The 21,697-nt window shown below is 44.1% G+C and overlaps 1 protein-coding gene and 1 long non-coding RNA gene across 3 annotated transcripts in view; one reads left to right on the plus strand and one right to left on the minus strand.

The window, feature by feature from the left end:
* Positions 1-21,697, minus strand: part of LOC132391588 (E3 ubiquitin-protein ligase MARCHF8-like) — a 534,862-nt gene that overhangs the window by 406,592 nt on the left and 106,573 nt on the right. The gene's annotated exons all lie outside the window — the stretch shown is intronic.
* LOC132391586 (uncharacterized) overlaps positions 1-21,697 on the plus strand; it is a 35,669-nt gene that overhangs the window by 3,140 nt on the left and 10,832 nt on the right. The window contains exon 2 of the long non-coding RNA XR_009511273.1: positions 9,007-9,159. This is a non-coding gene — a long non-coding RNA (uncharacterized LOC132391586). The remainder of the gene's footprint in view (positions 1-9,006; positions 9,160-21,697) is intronic.

Consider the following 21,697-nt stretch of genomic DNA (forward strand, 5'->3'; position numbering starts at 1 on the left):
TCAAGCATACTTTTGTGTCCAAAACATCTGATTTGCATCTCCTTTTGATGTGTGAAGCAGAAGATGGAGCCCAGCAACAGGAAAAGCCCAGTGGTAATGATAACACTGGCAAAAATAGATCAGAGGATTTCTGAATGGTGTGTTGCTTGTGAATAAAATCAGCATTTAGTGTTGGCATCCATGCCAGGTATCATAATACTTCCATTCACAAAGATTAGCATCAACTCACACAGCCCAATTCTGTAAAAAAAAAGCAATGCAGAAAGGAGCAATGCTTTTAGATATAAACAGGGTAATGTGGACTTGTAGGGGATGCATTATTTATCACCTCACTGGGTTATGCTCATCGAATGCGGGAATCTGGAGTGTCAGGCTTCTGTCAAACAAAAATACAACATTGCCTCTACGATTGAAGGTGACAGCAATACCCACTTTGCTGACTTCTAACCATCTGTCAGGGCTTTTCACAGGTCCAGCTGCATCTTGATATTTCTGTACTTTCCTTCTGTCCTTCGGCAAACTTTGAGGTCATGAAGCTGGGACCTAGAATTTCTCCTATTTAGAGCAATGTTTCTAAGGATGAATTTTTAATTGAACACCTCGCTATTATACATCATTGCCCACCTCTTCAGGCTGAAGCATACCTCCATCAGCTCCATACATCTTGATGCCAATCATCTCCAGTTGTGTCAGATATCATATAACATCTCTCTTGGAATCATTTACGCCAAACTGCACTGCACAAATACAGCGCTCAAATGCTGTGGGTGTGCCTTGCACTATCAAAGAAAACCTGATCTTATGAGGCTGCTGCCAGAGTCTGTGTCACCCATCTTTGTACCTGATTCTAAAGGAAAACTAGCCTTTAATGGATTATTTCAGTGATTGTTTTCACTCTATCTGGATGTCGATGATTTCAGGCCTCTTTAATGGGTCTTCCCAGACATGGTACAATCCAGCCCATGGACTTTCCTCACATGGCCACAAAACCATTGATAAAAAGCGGTTGTTGTGAGGTAGGAAGCTGGCTTAAGGGGCCAAGTCCCCTCTTCCTGCTCCTAATTTGTTTCCTCATGTAACTCCACACAGCAAGTGGCATTGTCAAGTTTGTAATAGGATTCCTAATAGCAAATTCCCGTACTTGTTGGCAAGAGGACCAGCAGTTGTAGTACTTTCAATCAGTTCACAAAAGGACACAATCTCCAATTGCCAGGTTGAGTGCAGATACAAGAACATTTTGAAAAGCTCACTACCAACCAGGAAAGGTTGTCTACTGGTTTAGCACCCTATCTACCACCCTAAGTATTCATATAACCTACCACAAGCGCTGCATTGTATGTGATCTGAAAAATGCCATTATTCTTCTAAGCCCCTCTGACAACTCCACCTAAGCCTGCTTCCTCTGCTAAACAGGACAAATAGGGCAGGAGGCATTGCAACACCACTGACACGGCCCATTCAAGTCCAGACAATTATGATTTGTAAATACATTATCATTCCTTCCTTGGGGCTTTATCTACGCCTTGGAATCGCTATCCAACAGCAGAATAGGAGCGTCTTCACCGGAAGAACCAGATTTACAAAATGACAGCTCACTCCACCTCCCTGGGATCAACTGGGCATGTCAATAAGTATTAGCTTTGCCAGTGAAACCACATTCCTAAAAATTGAATAAAAATGTCAAAACTACCCTCAAAATAACATTAGAGACTGAAATGAGCAGTGCCAGTGACAATGCAGGCTTCTCCGTGGATTGCTTTTTGGCAAATTGGGCAAAATGGGGAGCAGGTCAGGGTGCATTGAACAGTGTGCCTAGGGTCCAGGAGAAGAGTCCCGAAAGAAGGAACATCATTTGGGAGAAGGGCCATGGAAGGCAGCCAGGGAGCTCCCTGAAATATCAATGAATGCATGCATTTGGAGGCTAACACTAAAACGTTGCACAGCCTGCTCCAGTGAACTGAATGTGCTTTTTATTATAGAACAGAGTTTTGATCAGTGGCCAATCTGGACACAGGAATTTTTGAGAAGGTGGATTTCACTCAGGTCCACTGCCTGAATAGGACAGGGAGCAACAGCTTGCTGCAGTGTAACACAGCAATGACCAGAACCAACCTGGCCATCAGAAGTTTTGACAGGAGACTTCTCTCAGCCCACAGCCTAAGTAAAAAAGGGTGCAGTGGATCATTGCATGGTAACAGAGCTTTCACCAGCCATCAATCAGTATTTGGGATTGATTACCAAGAGCTAATGATAGGAATCATTGCTGCAGTGGCCGTCATCTGATTGGACAGTCAGAGTGGTGATCTTGAAGCTTTAGCTCTTCAAGGCTTCAACAAAGACAGACTTCAGTCAGCGAAAGCAAAAAAAAAGCTGAAGGTTAAGTTTCCTTTTTCTCCTTCCTTTCCTTATATCTGCTCAGCTAGAACAGTAGAGATGCCAGGCAGGATAGCGGAATGTGGGAAGACAGGGAGACCTCCATTGTCCCTGACAAACACAGCTGTGAAAAGTACATCCAGCTGCATCTAATAATGATCCGCAGTATCGAGTTGGAGCTGGAACTGGATAAACTCCAGATCATTTGGGAGGCTGAGGGGGTAGTTGATAGAACATATAGAGAGGAAGTTACACCCAAGGTGCTGGACACAGGAATCGGGAAGAGGAAAGGGATTAAGAAGACTGTGCGGAGTACCCCTGTGATGGTGCCTCTCAGCTACAGGTATATCACTTTGGATACTGGTCAGGGGGGTGGGGGGTGTTCACCTCACAGAGGAAAGTCACAGTGGTCGGGTCTCTACCACTGAATCTGGCTCAGTGACTCAGAAGGGAAAGGGGGGAGAAAAGGCACATTGTCGTGATCAGGGATTCGTTAGTTACAGGAGCAGACACGAGGTTCTGTGGGCAAGAGCAAGATTCCCGGATGGTAAGTTGTCTCCCCGGTGCTAGGGCCTGGGACATCTCGGATAGAGTCCTCAGCTTTCTTAGGTGGGAGGGTGAACAGTCAGAGGTCATGGTCCATGTAGGTATCAATGACATGGGTGGGATGAGTGCTGAGTTTCCGCATCAGGAGTTCAGGAAGTTAAAGGGCAGGACCTCCAGGGTTGTGATCTCAAGATCGCTGCCCATGCCATGAGCAAGTGAGGCCAGAAATAGGAAGATTATACAGTTCAATAAGTGGCTAAGGAGTTGGTTTAGGAGGGAGGGCATATAAATTTTGGAACATTGGTCTCTCTTTCAGGTAAGGTGGGACTTGTATAGAAGGGACAGTTTGCACCTGAACTGGAGGGGCACTAATATCCTAGCGGGAAGATTTGTTAATGCTGTACAATGGGGTTTAAACTGGAGTTGCTGAGGGATGGGAACCAGAGTGCCAGAGCAGTTAGTGGAGAGCTTGTGGAGGCAGATGTTGGTAAGATCGCAGATGAAGTTAGGAATCAAAAGGTTAAGCATGGTGCAACTAGTGTCCTGAGCTGCAGGTGTTTCAATGTAAGAATTATCGTAGGAAACACAGAGGACAGTGCCGAAGATGAAGTAGCTGGTTTACAAACAGAGGCAATATGTGTAATGAGGAGAGGCTGTTGATAGGGCAAAATTGAAGTCAGCAGGATGAGTTGCAATGTAAAAGATGACAAAATTGAAAAGGGTGAATACAGGACTGAAGGTGTTATATTTGAATGTGTGCAGTAGACGGAGATAGGTAGATGAACTGGTAGCACGTGTAATACTGTAGGTATCACTGAATCATAGCTGAAAAGAGACTATAACTGGGAGCTTAACATCCAAGGATACATATTTATATCAAAAGGACAGGCAGAAATGCAGAAGGGTAGCCATTGCTCTGCTGGTAAAAAATCAAATCAAATCATTAGAAAGAGGTGACAAAGGGTCAGAAAGTGTTGAATCATTGTGAAAAGAGCTAAGGAACTGCAAGGGTAAAAAGACCCTGATGGGAGTTGTTTACAGACCCTTAAACAGTAGTAAGAAGGTGGTCTACAAATTACAATGGCAGATAGAAAATGCATGCCTGAAGAGCAATGTTACTATAGTGATGGGGGTGGGGGGGGAGGATTTCAAAATGTGGGTAGATTGGGAAAATCAAGTTTGTGCTGGTTTACAGGAGGGGGAAGTATCTAGAATGCCTATGAGATGGCTTTTTAGAGCGGCTCGTGGTTGAGCCCACTAAGGGATTAGTTGTTCTGGATTGGGTGTTGTGCAATGAACCGGAATTGATTAGAAAGCTTAAGGTAAAAGAACCCTTAGGGGAAAATGATCATAATATGATATAATTCATATTTGAGATTTGAGAAAGAGAAATTTGAAATTTGAGAGGGAGAAGCTAAAGTCAGATGAATCAGTATTACAGTGGAGTAAAGGGAATTACAGAGGCAGTATACTCACAGCATCTCTCTCTGACTCTGTCAGAAGGCCATCTATGCCACAACTCACAGGTGCATTATACAGAGCCCAAGGAACATTCTCCTGGCAAGGTGGGGAGCCTTGTACTTTTGATATATGCAGTTTCAACATTTACACCTGGAAGAGATTTTTGGTTGCATCGGGGGGGTCTCTATAGTGCTGTCATTTCTGGAGAATTTTCTAAACACATTCTATTCTATAACATATGCTTGACAACTCTTACCAAACTATCAACTTTTTAATCACTTCTCTTTTCCAGTTTAACTAATGTCTTGTCTAATTCACATGGAACCACCTTTAGTATGTTTTCTGGCCTCTTAAATTTGAGGGGGGACTTGCTGAAGATACCTGGTGCTGTGGTGACTGCGACAGTCTACTCATGGTGGGTTTTGAAGAGCTGTGCAGTAATCCTCTGTGACTGCAGATGTGCCTGATTCTCCAAACAGCAGTCAGTCGGAACTCTCATTTTTATTGGGAACTGAGTGAGCTGTGCCGGGAGTGATTCAGTCCACTGGGAATGCAAATCTCACCAGAGTCAAATTCTGGGCATTCACTACTGTGGATGGCATGCGGGCAAATTTGATGCATTGATGAATACCATCAGTTAATTTAGAAACACAAACAAAATCGATTTATCTTCTCTCGAAATTTAGGCATTGCAGAATCAAATTTACAGGCTTTTATTCTGTAAATTCCCAAAGGTACCCAGTATCCATAAACTCATCATTGAAGCATCCAAGCATTGTATAGCCATTAAATCCTATCATACCATGAAGCCTGTTTGTTTGTCTGAGGCTACAATGGATAGCATTAGAATGCAAACACTCTTACTGCCTTTGTAGAATGAGCCTTTTTCCCAGCTTTATGATCCTTTGTCTTAGATCCCCAAGCCACATCACGTCTGAAGTGGCAGAAGGTCCCAAACACCACTTAGAAGTGAAAGCAAAGACAACACTGAGCCAAGCAATGAGATATGAAGGCAGGTTAGTTAGAATTGATAGGTTTTAAGAACTGACATAGCAAGAATGGAAATGGAAGAAATTTAAGCTGGGAATCCTAGTTCTTACACCTAGATTGCTTAGAGCTCCATGTCCTAGGTGCAAAGATTGGAGAGATTGGAGAAATTCAAGAGTTATTTGTAAAGACAGTGCTGGAGGAAGCTACAGAAACTTGGAAAGGTAAAGGCATGAGAACTGAAGGATTGTTAGACCAAGGAGTCATTATCAGAGAAACAGGGTTGAAGGATTCGGAGTGGGTTAATACACTGGGCAAAATTTCAGGAAAACTCCAGTACTGAGAGTAGAAGGTGGGAAAACAGGCAGAAGAGCAGCAGAGTAATCGGGTAAGAAGCTAACAGAGATGGAGACGAGGATTTGGCAGCTAATAAGCTAGAGCAAAGACACATTTTGTTCCTGAAGGCACAGCCTTAATGGGCACAAATCACATCTGTAAACTAAACAAGAGTATTGAGGTTACAATTAATACCGTTCAGCCTCCAAGTCACTTGAGAGGAAAGAAATGAATGAGTGAAGAAAAAATGTTACAGGGACCTATAACCACAGCTGTAGTCACAGCATTTCATTTTTAAGTAATTAATTTAAAGGTTACCATTGAATCCTATACGGAAACTGTTAAACTATTAAAAGCCATGCATGGCATCCAGCAAAAGTAGAAAATGCAACAAATTCTGTTGGGGTATCGATGGTACTTGGAAAATCCCAGACACAGTTGAAGCTTCTAATCTTCACTAGTGCTTACTGTATTTTTCTGCTAAATTGATTTTCAAATGAAGCTGTGAGAAATGGAAATGGAGAGTGTCATAAAATCACCGGTTTTTTTATGTCAGGATGTTCCTGTCTACTGTAGGTGTCATTCAGTGATCCTATTAAATTATAGTTTCTTTTGCTTTTCTCATTTCTGTCATCTTGAGTCAACCCGGTGATTTCCTCCCACTGATTCCTAACACCGTGTTTCTTGATGTGACAGAATCAACACTGGCAGTTTCTGTTGTTAAAATAGCCGTCTTCTTTGATGAACATATTAACTGGAGACACTGCTAATAATGCTGTCACTTGAAGCTCTAAGCAACAAGGTGACTAAACGGCACAGCTCTTCAACATTCTCAGTATTTACAACACAGGCCAATGTCTACAATCCATATTCTACAGATTACCTGCCACCGAGGTATAGAACAGTACAACACAGAAATAGACCTTCAGCCCATCTAGTTCCTGCCGTACTATTCTGCCTCCCGTCGAACTGCATCTGGACTATAGCCCTCAAAAACCGTTCTCATTCACGTACTTATCCAAATTTCGCTTAAATGTTGAAATCAAACCTGCATCCACCACTGCTACTGGCAGCTCATTGCACACTCTCATCACCTTCTCAATGAATGTTTCCTCTCTGATCCCCCTTTAAATGATTCACCGTTTACCCTTAGCCTTTGGCCTCTGGTTTCAGTCTTGCCCAGCCTCATTGTAAAATATCTGTCTGTATTTACCCTATCTATGTCCCTCATAATTTAGTATGCCTCTCTCAAATCTCCTCTCATGCTCCTACACAGCTATACAAGTAAGCAGAATTTCTATCAGTTATCACTATTTTACCAAATTAAAGGAATTCAAACAGAAAATCTGAAATGGCCATTCTCAAGGGCATTCACAAATTGCCCCTATTAACATTTTAGTCGAAGGAACTGGATTTCACAAAGTAATGTAATTGTGTCTAATGATGCAAGCAAAGAGATGAGGAGACAATAAGAGGGAACATTCAGTAATGGAAAAAGAAATGACCAAAGAATTTATGTTGTAAAGACTTGCAGCCAAGTTGCTCTCCAGCATGTTAATCTCCATTTTATGAATTCAGCAAGTCTCTTAGTGGAAAGTCAGCAGTCATCTGTATCCAGATTGAGTTAGTGGAATCAAAACAGAAAAGGCTTGGAAAACATGTTTGTATTGTGCTCCTGTTGGTTCAATGAGATCATCAGATTGAATGTTTTTTGTTATAATTGTTAACCTAACCAAACCTGGTTCATATAAATTGAATAGCCAAACTTGAAGGGTAAAATTGAAATGGTTGGCTCATGGATTCCAGGGAAGATGAAACATGGTGCAATATGAAGAGGAACAATGGGACTACTGTGACTTCAATTAACTGACTTGGACTCTGGCAGCAGTAATGTTGTACTCTTTTTCACAGGACTTTTCTTGGGTTTTAAGAAATGAGCAAGTTTTTATTTTGCTTTTTGAAAGTTATATGGTCTGCTTGTTTGCTGTCAGCCAGTACATGCAGCTGATGGCTTTGTGTCAGAAGCTGATATTGATGGAGTCAAATGCCACTGTAGTCCTCAAACACACCTGGGTTAAGACATCAGTGTACTACTGAGGCAATGCTATACTGTCAATCATGCTGTCTCTCAAATAACAACATACTGTACTTAACATACACAAATTGTTGGAGGAACTGCCCTTTACCTCTTCTACCTGTCACTTACCAGTTTCTGCTTCTGCTTGGTACTGCATAAGCACGCGTAGTTGGTGTGAACAGCGTGCGAGTTGAATTGTAAAGTGAGCTTTATTAACTAGATCCCCTAAGTTGATTTGATTGAGTCTATCTTTAAAAATATTAATGTCAGAAATACTGCGCAGGCCTGGCGGCAGAAGATTCCACTCTCTTGTTGATCTTGGGTAGAGGGAGTACTGGTAGCAAATCTTGTTGACCGAGGGGGTTTCCAGTATGTAAGGTCCAGTTTGCTGACGAGTTGAACTGACCCTGTGACGAATTTGGATGTTTGATGGAGTGATGTTGTAAACTTCTTTGAAAATGGACATTAACCGTAGTTTAGTATGTCGGTTTTCAAGTGGTTCCCATTGAAGGTTAGAGAGCACGTGGGTGACACTGGATTTCCTGCTGTAATCGTTTAGCACAAAGCAAGCAGCATGGCGTTGGATTCTTTTTGATGGACTTCTTATTGTTAGCTTGATGGGGATCTCATATGGCTTTGGATGGACGAGTGTCTTGTATGCCATGACCTTGACGGATTTACCTCGAGTGGAGGTATCTTCACAGGATACCCAGCATTTTGTTTGCTTTGGCTGTAAGCTGATTGATGTGGCATGCCCAGTTGAGATCCTTGCTAATTTCAACACCAGGATATGGGTGGTGGGTGACTGGTTCAAAAATCTTTCCTTTCACGTTATATGTCGTGTTGATTAGTTTAACTTTATGACTGACATGCATAGCGTAACATTTAGATGAGTTGAAGGACATTTGCCATTGAGACTCCCATTGATGTAATGAATCAATATTGTTTTGCAGCAGCTGAGCATCTTGGTCATTTTTTATCTCACGGTAGATTATGCAGTCATCTGTAAAGAGTCTGACCTTGGACTTGACTATATTTGGCAAGTCGTTGATGTAAATGAGAAAAAGTAAGGGTCCAAACACGGTTCCCTGGGGCACTCCAAATGTTACTGGAGGTTCAGGGGACTCTGCCCACTCGAGAAGCACATGTTGCTGTCTGTTGGTAAGGAACATGTTTAACCAATGTAAAAGGCTGTTGTTCATGCCCACCTGTTCAATCTTACATAGCAATCTCTGGTGGGGGATCGTGTCAGATGCCTTGCTGAAGTCGAGTATGATCAAGTCTGCTTGGCTTCTGTTGTCAAGGATCCTTGCTAAGTTGTTGATCAGCCCTGCAAGTTGTGTGTCACAGGATCTGCCCCGTTGGAATCCATGTTGGTGGTGAGTAAGAATATTGTGTCTGTCTAGATGCTCCATAATGTGATGGTGAATAATATGCTCAAGAATTTTACAAGGGATGGAAGTGAGTGGAACCAGTCTGTAACTTCCCAGATTTTTGCACTTGTCCTTCTTATAAATTGGAACGAAATTCGCATTCAACCAATTGTCCGGTAATGTCTCAGTATCAATGGACTTCTGGAATATCCTTTGCAAAACGGGAGCTAGACTAGAAGCACAACTCTTATGAATCATGGCTGGTATTTGATCAGGTCCTGGTGCTTCCTTAGGCTGTAATTCCTCAAGAAGCTTCTTAACCCCTGTTACAGTTAGAATAAGATCTGGCAAGTCTGGGATATTGCTGGGGTCTAAAGTGGGGAGTTCATTCACATTTTCCCTTGTAAACACAGAGCAAAACTGCGGATTAAGTGCTTGTGCTTTGTCGACAGCAAGAGATACAACGTGGCCCCTGGATGAGAGAGAAGAAATTCCAAAAACTTCTTGCCTTGTAGGTTTAGTAAAACTCCAGAAGGGTTTGGTGTTGTCACTCTTTAAGTCCTCACCTATTACCTCATTAGCATACTAATAGTGAGCTTTCCTGATGTTTCTATCAATAAGTCGGCGTGAGGATTTGAACTTTTGCCAGTCATCACTATGACCGGATTTCCTAACTTTATTATAGAGTCTTTGTTTTCTATGTATCGCACGCCGGGTGGACTGGTTTACTCATGGTAAGTTGAACCTGGAAGAGCTCACCTTAGAGGGGACATACTTGTCAATTGCTGCTTGAAGGACCTCTTGGAAGTTAGGCCAAAGAATATTAATACTGACCGATGCTAGATATTCCTTAGCTAGTGACCGGTCAAAATCACTAACAAGTTTTGCAATTCCACTACAGTCTGCTTTCCAGTACAAAAGTATTTTCTTTTTCGGGGGTTTCATTAATTTCACAGTAAGCTTTGCATTCACAACAACAACATCATGATTGCTAATCCCTGCAGTGACATGGTGATTTACAACGAAAGCTGGATTTGACACAAAACATCAGTATGTTTCTTCCTCTAGTAGGATGTTAACAATTTGTGTCAAATTAAAATCAGCTACAATATCAAGCATTAGCTTACTGACTGCCGCTTAACTGCCCCCTTGGCAGACAACACTGCTGTCCAAATCCACACTAGGCCAATTAAAATCTCCAAGAAGCCAAATAGATGCTGATTGAGGGATTTTTGAAAGAGACAAATCCAGTTCCTTTAAATAATCACATCAGGTGATGGAGGGCGATAGAATGCTCCAACATACACCGATTTTAGGCCTTTAACATGAATACTAATCTATTTTATTTCTCAATTTGAATCTAGGGTATTTTCTTCAGTAACTATGTGAGTATTTTTCACTGCAATGAACACTCCACCATGGGAGCTAGATTTCCTGTCTTTCCTAAAAACCTGGAAGCAGGAGGGAAAGATTTCTCCCGAAACAATGTCGTTGTTGAGCCATGACTCAGTACCAACTATTATGTCAGGGTTTTCATCGTCAACCAAGGCTTGAAAATTAACTTTCTTTGATCTCAAGCTCAGACAATTCATGCTTACAATTTTTAAAGTCCTAAACTTCTGCTGGTTGCCCGTCTTTGTATATCTGAGATACTTCCCTATAGTTTTGAAGTTTGGTAGGGGATCCAGTATCTGAGGGGACATTTAAGTCCAACTCTGACTCTGAGGGATCTGAAGACCGAGATGCGAGAAAATTGAATCTATTATGAGTTTCAATATTATCTATCAACTATGAAGAGAGGGGAATCAAAGTTGGCGAGACCACAGTTACAACAGGTCCAGAAGTAAGATGGATGTTCTACTAAAATTTTATAAATCTGTTCATTCATTTCAATGCATGGAAGATGAAACCAAAAATGATAAGTTTCACACTCAGTTGCTTGTTGCCCATCCTTAGCAGTTTTGTTACAAACCATACAGGGAAAGTTTGGTTGATACTGCCCTGGATTTAAATTAATGTTATTTGCGAGAATGAGTATAAAAAGCACATATGTCTTTGGTCAAGAAGTCAGAAGCGTGATGTTCATCTTATTAATGCAATTAGCTTTGATAGTAAAATGGAACAATTTCACCCAATCCACTGGGTTGGTGAATGTAGCCAGTCGTGGTGTGGTCCAATGTCCAGCACAATGTAAGTGTGGCACTGACAGTGACGTGTAGTTTAGAGATCTACTTAAAGTAAAATTCCGATCCTGGTAGGCAAGGAAAGGAGAAATCCTCCACAACCACGGTTTCCCATTGGAATATCCAGATTTTCCACTGCACACGCTGAATTCATGAATCCACGGTAATACACAAAAGGCACGGTATCCAGGACGGCCTCCAGTGGCGCGAAAAATGCGGAATCAAGAACAAAAGGTTCTATCAAAAATACAGCTAGAAGTGCAAAAATGCACAACTCAGCTAATGCTGGAGTTAATAAAAAAAGTCTAAACGGCTAAAAATCATAATAAAAGTCACAAATTAAAGTAAAAAAAAAACAGGAGTAATCCTGCAAAATGGAGAGCCGAAACAAAACACGTCTGTTCACACTGAACACCACCCCCATGGCATTCACGTGATCTGCTCTGTATATCGGCCTTGTCCCACAGGTCCCTAGCTCTTGCCTGAATGAAGCTTCTCACTTCATCCCCCCCCACCCCTCCCTCACCTACCCACCTTCACCTCACCTGGTTTCTTCATTTACCTATCAGCTTGTATTCATTCTGCTTCCCTGTCCTCTTCCCCCTTTTCTGGCTTCTTCCCCCTTTTGTCCAGTCCTGGTGAGGAATCTCAACATGAAACACCATTTGTTCATTCCTCTTCATAGATGCTACCTGCCCTGTTGAGTTCCTCCAGCTTTTTCAGTCTGCTGCTCTGGATTTTCAGCATTCATGTTCAGCAACCAACAGCAGGGCAAAATCAAAAATGATAAAAATTTTGCAGTGGAGAATAGAACTCTCCACCTACAACTATGATATCCTGTACCGGCCTGGAAGGCTCAATGAGCCCCCTGATGCCCTATCCCGGGGAGCGAGTGCCAGCACACAGCTCCACCAGCTATACGCCCTCCATGCACATCTTTGCCACCCAGGGGTCAGCCGATTTTACCATTTCGTGAAAGCCCAGAACATGCCATACTCCCTTGAGGACATCAGGACGATGACCAGGGACTGCCTAGTCTGCGCTGAGTGCAAACTGCACTTCTACTGTCCTGAAAAGGCACAACTTATCAAGGCCACCCGACCCTTTGAGCGACTGAGTGTTGACTTTAAGCGCCCCCTTCCCTCCACCTACCACAATGTCTACTTTCTCAACATTATTGATGAGTACTCGTGGTTCCTTTTTTCCATCCCCTGCCCCGACACCACTGCCACGTCCGTCATAAAAGTCCTGCACCAGCTCTTCACTCTGTTCGGATATCCCTGCTATATCCACAGTGATAGAAGGTCCTCCTTTATGAGTGACGAGCTGTGCCAGTACCTGCTAGGGGCATTGCTACTAGTAGGACCACGAGCTATAATCCCCGGGGGAATGGACAGGCGGAGAGGGAGAATGGCACCGTGTGGAAGGCCACACTTTTAGCCCTTATGTCAAAAGGGTTGCCGGTCTCTCAATGGCAGGAGGTCCTCCCCGAGGCACTCCACTCTATCCGCTCCCTGTTATGTACATCCACCAATGCCACCCCTGGGACCACCCTACCGGTTTGGCTGACATCCCCAGGGCCAGTGCTGCTCCGGAAACATGTGAGGAGCAATAAATACTCCCCGCTGATCGAGAGAGTTCACCTTCTACATGCGAACCCCCAGTATGCCTACGTGGTCTTACCTGATGGGCGGGAGGACACGGTCTCCGTCCGCGACCTGGCGCCCGCAGGAGCAGCAGACCACTACCCCGAACACTCCACGGTAACTATGAACCCTGTACCCGAGGTGACACCGCGCACACCGAGCCCTACACAGACTCCTCACGACACTCCTATACCGGGCGTCTCGCACGCACATATACCAGGCACACGCATGAGGGATCACTGACGCCTAGTGGGCTGACACCTCCAGTTAGGCCGGAACCAGCACAACCACCGTCTCCGGTGCAATCACAGCCAGTGCTACGTAGATCGCAGCGACAGATTCGACCACCTGATAGACTTAACCTATAAATATACTTGTAAAAAACTTCGCCTCATGGGGACTCTCTTTTAAAACAAAGAGGGGGGGGGGGGTGAATGTGGTAAACTACATATACCTGCCTGGACACGCCCCCCCCCCCCTACTGACTGCTCCTGTGGCTCCTCCCACAGACCCCGGTATAAAGGCGTTTGGAGCCTGAACCCTGGTCTCAGTCTCCAGGATGCAGTGTGGTGGTCAATTACTGCTTGTTCTTTCTTCCAGCCAATAAAAGCCTATATCTCGCCTCACGTCTCGGAGAGTTATCGATGGTGTATCAGTGTGCACTGCTGTTGCCAACTAACACAACCAGGGCAGAACTATTCAAGTCTTTGAATGACTACGTCAGGCAAACTGGACTGGTCATTCTGTGTTGGAATATACACAGACGGGGCTGCAGCTATAACTGGACGCCTGTCCGGTTTCACTACCTGAGTCAAAGAGGTTGCTCCTGAATGCCAGTCTACACACTGTGTCATACACAGGGAAATGCTGGTTAGCCGAAAAATGTAACATTGCTGAAGTTACCAATCGCATCAAAGCAAAAGCCCTTAACTCACATTTGTTTGAGCAGTTTTGTGAGGAAATGGAAGCAGAGCACAAACTGGCAGCACACTTTAGTGACGAGGAGTGGATAGCAAACCTCGCTTTATTTGTGTGACATCTTCAACCTGCTCAATGAACTCAAATTGTCACTTCAGGGGAGAATGATAACTGTCTTCAAGTTGGCAGATGAAGTGTCTGCTTTCAAAGCCAAACTGGAACTGTGGGGATGGCGAATGGACAGGGGCATATTTGACATGCTCCCAACATTAGCTGGGATTTTGGGAGAGACTGAGGCTGCACTGTCTTTCTCACAGCTGGTGCGCGATCACCTAACTTCGCTGTTGACAGAATTCAAGCGTTACACCCCAACTGCAAATGATCCAAGATGTGCAAAGGAATGGGTCCGTGACCCATTTGTGAATGTCTCCGGTGAATCATCCATGTCAGCATGGGAAGCAGATCAACTCCTCGAGCTTGGACGGTGGCCTGAAATGTATGTTTGACATAACATCTCTGCCGTCATTCTGGATCAAAGTCAAGGCTGAACATCCTGAGACAGCCACGAAAGCACTGAAAACGTTGCTTCCATTTCCAACATCATATTTTTGCAAAACGGGGTTTTCTGCAATGAAAACTAAATTGGGGTTAATAATATCAGTATCTTATTTGCCAGGGAGGCGAGGTGGTGGTGGTAATCCAATACCAATATCTCTTATTTCTACTTCCGCAGCAATACCCAACTCACAACTGGCACCCCTATTTCAGAATGTTCATATACTGTTGAGCAGGGGTCACCGACCTTTTCTGCATCGCAGACCAGCCGACAGGTGGGGGTGTTAATCATGACTGGAATATCGAGGATAAGTCAACTATAGTCACTTATAAGTGGCTAATACATAGGACATAGCACAAAAAGAAACATAGCACAACTGAAAGAGAGTTAGGATTCTTCCTCATATGTTCTGTTCAATACTAACCCCTACCCCCCATCCCAGTTTGGAGCCATGAATAAAAATTGGCTGCTTTGTCCTCCTTTTATCATATGGCTATATTTTAAAATAAATCATTTGGCTTTAACGTAATTGGGGACTTCTAGAACTTATGAAAAATATGTATATAAGTATAATCTTGAGTGGCAAATTGCTGCATAGTATTTGGGTTAATGTACATACCTATCACTTTAGCATGAATCTTTGTTGATAACAAGTACCGTACTGTTAAGGACATTGTTTTAAACTACCTTAAACAGCAGAATGTCTAAAATGTGTGGCAGTTAAATATTCTTTACAAAATATTTCCATTATCATCAACTGCCAGTCAAACAGATTGATTCTTGACACAATACTCCCTCTACAGCTCCGATTTTCTATCTCCTTTATGCCTGTAAGCAAACAGCTTGTCGTGGGATGTATCCAATCTGCAAAAATAAAGGAGTTCACTGCTAATGGACACATTTTCACCAGTAACTTCAAACAGCACAAGTAAAATTTTAATTCATCATTTGAGCTGGAGTAACATTAATTGGTTATCTCCTTGGTTTTGGACCATCCACTCTTTCCCAACATTGCTTCTTTATATGCTGATAGAGAAGAGCTATTCTGGAAAAAAGACTTCACAAATTTGATGCATAAAAGGATTATGTATTTGAAAATCTTCACAGTTTTGAATGACTATTAAACTGATGGCAGAGCTTGCTGGCTAATATCTTGCAGCAGGTGTGGAACTAGGAACAGTCCGTTTGCTTTATAATAATCTTTCAGCTAAGCTTCTTTTCCTCTCATAATCCACAATGGTATGAGACTGCAATGCAGGAGGAAAGTGCCCTTCCACCATTATGCTCCAAGACTTATCAATAGCAAATGTTTGCTTCTCTGTCGATGTCTGGATGCCTCCGGGTTTAGACAGCTTCATCACTGACTGCACCTGCAGAACTGTGCTGTATGCTGCAATGTGATGTGGAACAGAACGCCAACTTGGGTACTGAAAGGGCGTTGGTTGTGAAGGTCCCTCCTTCCTTTGCAGAAACCGCGACCTTATGGGTAAGGTTATTTGGATTACCAACCAGCAACATAATATCCACACAGCCACTAAGTATGGATTTTATTTTTGAGTGTTCAGTCGCCTGTGACTGCATAGCACTCTGTGAAACAGCGCTTTGAAATGCAAAAATATTGCAGGGCAGAGAAAAAAGCACAATGCCCCCCACCCCCCACCTCTCATGTTCATGTTCACTGTCATTCTTCATGTTCAACACAGGACACTTCTCACTTAATACATCTATCAGCATATTGTTTGGTCCATTGCATTCTCAACATTCTCCTGGTAAACAGACAGGGTTTCTTTCCTGGCTTAGCAGGTTTATTTGTACACTTAAGGCCTTTAGTTTTGGATTAACCCACAAACCGAAATAATGACTTATTTACACTATCAAAAAAACCATAATTTTGAAAATATCATCATCACCTCTTGCCTTGTCATTTCTAAAGAAAGGAGTGGCAGATCAGTCATATTTTCTCTAGAGTTATTGTTTTCCATTGTGCTTTCATCAAATTAAAATTGAATGCAACAGAGTAGAATATTTTGTCTTTGTGTAAGACAAAGCCTAAGGAAGTAGAAACATGTTTTAAATGCAAAGGTCTATTTTAAAGCATTTTTTTATGCACAGAAGTATCCAGTTAATTGGGACACATCGGGAACAGTACATTTTGGCACTATTAAGGGGCTGTCCCAATTAGCCAAATTTTCATAAAAATAGTTAAAAAGCATATAAGAAAAGTCAAACTATCCTTCAACTGAGTAACAAATTATGTATTTAAATGAAATCTACTACAGTGCTATAAAACTGTGTGTTGGTTCCTAAAATTTATCGATGGAGGAATTCATCCAGTGTACTCTGCCCTGTTTTTCTTTGATTGACTATAAATGAACAAAGTCAGTGCAGACACCTAGTGCACCTAATCAATCAATGATGTGATCCACTGCTTTCTTTGAAAATGATATTGTTGCATGTTTGCAGCCAAGGGAAACGATAAAAAAGCCTGTTTCATTGCCATTGTAGATATCATCTGCGGAAAATTTTTGAAGCAAGTTGGTGCGTTTTGTAGATTCCCACATCTCAGCACTTACAGCATCAGCACTATCTTTCTCACAGTGTGCATTGTCGAATTTAACATGGTGACAGCATTCCCACCTAGACAATCAACCACCTGTTGCTTTAAAAGTTTCGTGACCAGCTTCTTAGCTAGCTCATCTGTCATGTTTCTTTTTTAACCCTGGTCCACTGACAAACACACCTCATCCAGTTACAATGGGAAACCATTGATTGAGGGCCTCTTCAACATCTGGACCTTTACCTTTGTGTTTTGATTTTTGAGATGCTCCCCGTTGTCCTAGCAAATTGCCCATTCTTCTTGCAGTTTATCTTGCTGACGTATCAAGCGTGCCATTGTAGATTTCAGTACTCTATTTATCTCTGCCAGCTGACACTGAGCAGTGTTAGGTCGATGGCTTTTAATCTGGTCCAGCAGAGTAACTTCTTCAAATCTTTTAATGGCATTTTAGGAAGTGTCTGGATTTTTTTCAGGTCAATATAAAACACTAAATTATCAAAAAAAAATGCTTTTGATTCAGCATCTATCAGTCCAAATGGATAACATAACACAAGCACACGCAGCTGACACTATTTAAAAACTGTTCGCTCTAAGCACAGTGTAGTGTCTAATGGCCACAAGACATGCACACGATTGATGCTAGGTACAAACTGTTCAATAAGTCTCCTGTCCCAATTAAGTGGCCTAGTGTCACAAACAAATGAAGGAAACCGGCTATTATTTCAATCTGTTCTTGTTCTTAAAGCGTTGTCCCAAATAAGTGTCTGCCCTGCTTAACCAATGGCCCAATTAACCAGAATCCACTGGATTCGAATTTTTCAATTTTTAAAGTGTTCATGCCTTGAATATTTAATTTTAATATTTCATGTATTCTAACCATCCGGTATGGGGAGAGGGGTGCAGTGTGCTACTTGTACAGGATCGAAGTAAGCTCCAGAGAGTTGTAAAATTAATCAGCTCCATCATGGGCACTAGCCTTCATAGTATCCAAGATATCTTCAAGGAGAGGTGCCTTAAAAACGCTGCATTTATCATTAAGGCCTCCCCCCCCACCACCCAGGGCATGTCCTCTTCTCAATGTTACCATCAGGAAGGGGGTACAGAAGCCTGAAGTCACACACTTAGCGATTCAGGAACAACTTCTTCCCTTCTGCCATCCGATTCTTAAATGGACATTGAAGCTTTGGACACTACCTCACTTTTTTTTTGTGTAAAGGGTTTTTTTTTTGACAATGTAACTCCCTGGGTCGCCTCAGGCTCGCTCAGCTCGTTCTCGTCTAGGGGGAGCTGCCTTCGGCCCCGCCAAACTGGGTAATCAGCTGGTGTGGATGCTGTGTGATGTCCCCGCCTCGCCCAAAAACAGACAGTACACCATATGCGATTAAATGAGTACAATTTATAAAGGTTACTATAACTAAGTGATTAATAACGATACAGCATATATGAAGAGAAAATTAAAGAAAAGGCGCCAAACTTATCAAAGTCCAAACCACTTCGTGCACAGCCGTTGGAGCTCAATTTCTGAAGTCTTCTGGCCACCATTCGATCCCCTCCGAACTCCTCGACTCGCAGCTCAGGACCCTCCGAACTCCTCGACTCTCCAAACAGCTCAGGACCCTCCGAGTGGTCAACCAAGCACATCTAGCTTCATCCCCCCCCCCTCGGAAAATCTCCCGGCCTCGGACCCCCCTTTGGGGTCCGATCCTCGCCCAGCTTAGAGCATTGCGTCCTCTCTCTCGACCCCCTCGCGCCGATCTGCCCAAAAGCCCGTCAACAAAAGCTTACAGACTCAGAAGAAAGAACATTAATCCCCATTTGGTTTACAAAGGAATACCATACTCGTTATCAGTAAATTAGCATTCCTGCTAGTTAACAAAAGGGAAACCCTTTCCCAACAGTAACAAAGAAAAAAAAGAAACCCCCTTTACACACTTCCTCCACCAAATAAAAGTCATGTCCTCATGACTACTAAATAACTCGCCACCTTTCCTGCCAACACACCGTAACCCAAGCACAAACAGTGACATCTCCTCCCCACACAGTAACCCTCACGCCCTGTTCCTCAGGCGCTACTTAGGCCAACTATCTGGGAGTTCCCTAACCCTTCTGAGGCCTCCGTACCCCCTCACCTAAACCCTTCAGGCTCGGACACAACTGGGGATACCTTGGGCCCACTACCAACTCCTCTCTCAACCTCTCACTCATGCCCCACACTGCACACAGCTAACCCTCCCCGCTACACCTGACTCAATGGGAGAAGGGCCAAAGGTCTCTTCCTCAATCGAGGGAAAGTCAGCAAAAGGCAGCATGTACCACACATCCAGCACATCATCCATCGAATCTGTATTCTTCCTCATTCCTGTGATTGGTAACTGCTGTTTGATCTTCTCCAAACGGAAACATGTGGCCTGCACTGCTCCCGCAGTCTCTTCAGCCTCCTGTTCAGTATTCACTGCACTTCTCTCCAGCTTTTTCTTCCTCATGACTTCTTCCAGATCAACTTTCAGGTTTTGCACTTCATTTGAACTGTCGATGGTCATCTTCAGGTTCCCTTCAAGCTTCCGCTTCTCTCTTCTGAGATTCGTCTGTAATTTCTTCACCTCTGCAAACTCCCCTCTCCGGGTTCTCAGTTTGCTATTACCCTCAGTCAGACAACTTTCTTCATTCTCTCCAACTTGTAAGTCTTCCGAATGGTTCCAGATCACTTTCCCCAGTCTCTCCGTCTTCATTTCAAACTTGATTCCGTAGAGACAGTCACTCATGAGCTGCGACCTTCGCCAGCCCTGGCACGTGTCCCGAAAACACTTTAACTCGGTAGTTCTCAGCTGCTCCTGCAACGACCTCACTTCATATTCTCCTGAGGCAAATCCAAATACCAAGAGATCATCCACATACACCAAAACTCCAAACGCCTCCACATCCCCTATGGTCTTCCACCTGCCCAGTAGGAAGGTTGCAAGGGCTCCAGATATGCCCTGTGGCATCTTTTCGGACCCGAAGACTCCTAGGGAATTTATAATGGCCGTCTTCTCCTTGTCGGCCCCACTCATCGGGATCTGGCAACATCCACTCCTCAGATCCAGCACCTTAAACCATTTCGCACCACTCAGACAGGCCATCGCCTCTCCGGCCCTCAGGGCCATATTCTGGTCACTGACAGTGCGCCTCTTCAACGCAATACAATCCACACACACGCTGCCTACGTCTTCCACGGCTTCAGGGGCCAGTCGCTGCAACCTCTCTCTCTCCGAGGTGTCTTCAGCAGTCAACTCCGCTCCCTCGTGGTATTTCGCAGCGTCCACTAGGAGGGTCTCACCCTCAGATACTTCCCCCAGGCCGTACCACCAATGGCTCTTGTTTGAATTCCGTATCAGTCCAATGCTGCTACACACGTCCACACAAGCAGCTCGAAACTCTGGGTGCATCAACAATGCCTCCAAACAACACTCACCCGCCTCCTTGGGCAGGCCCCCAAGCACACCAGCAGGATATTGGTTCTCTCTAGAACAGAAACGCTGCCCGTCTCAACAGGGTCCGGACACATCAGCATTAATGATTCCTGAACCTCAGTCTCCTCCACATTTGCCTCCAAGAACTCCATTTTCACTGACCAACAACCGTCGTCTGGATAATCACCGGCACTGGTACCCCGAATCTCCAGTGTCCTCAATGTCGTCAAGGGTAAATGCTTCCAATAATGGTTATGAAACAAACTGTACAGCAACTTAACCGGCGCCCCGGTGCCGAGGATGGCTTTAACTTGACTTCCATCCATCCGTAACAACACCTGTGCGCGTGGCCCCTCTAAGCCTTCAGGAATAGAGTCTGTTCCTTTCGGGAGTTCCTTGGTACATTGCTGGGAACGTGCTCCCCCAGAGACCCCAAGCTGTTCCCCCACTGGGCCTCCTCTAAGTTTCCCGACACCTCTCGAATCAACGGAACAACTGATCCCCTTGGCACCACAAGCAATTTATCTGCCCCCCTAGGCAAAAAGGGATACCCTAAAAACTTCCCACCAATCTCCTGCCACAGATATGATAAGCCCCCCAGCTGCGGCATTTGACTTCCAGTCGAACCACACACATTTTCCCACACTTTCCCAGAACTGGCAGCGGTCACTTCGAGGTAATTGCGCCTGACAGTTCTAACAAAGTCACCAGCCCGCCTACTCAAACTTTCAACCCGTCCCTGTCGCTTTCCCTCAGCCAAGCACTGCCACTCACCCAACAACTGAGGGGTCCGCTCCGCCCACGCCTCCGCCCCTTTAGGGCTGGACGTTATACCAACAACCGGGCGGAGCTCACCACTGCTGAAACATCCCAACCTGTCACTCCTCACTCTCCAAACAGTACGGACAGCTCGTGGTCCCACCACCATTTTGTCAGCACTAGTCGGAAATCAAACAACAACCTCCAGGCTAGCAACAGCAGCCACCCCACCCAACACACACGTAGCGATAACCAGCAATCACACACCCACAAAGGCACACCAGCTCTTCGCCGCAGACACAATTTAAAGAGGGTGATCACACAGCTTCCACAGAAATCAACCCCAGACGAGCACCCCACAAAGTAACTCCCTGGGCCGCCTCAGGCTCGCTCAGCTCGTTCTCGTCTAGGGGGAGCAGCCTTCGGCCCCGCCAAACTGGGTAATCAGCTGGTGTGGATGCTGTGTGATGTCCCCG

The sequence above is a fragment of the Hypanus sabinus genome, chromosome 3, assembly GCF_030144855.1.
Source record: "Hypanus sabinus isolate sHypSab1 chromosome 3, sHypSab1.hap1, whole genome shotgun sequence".
Lineage (NCBI taxonomy): Eukaryota > Metazoa > Chordata > Chondrichthyes > Myliobatiformes > Dasyatidae > Hypanus > Hypanus sabinus.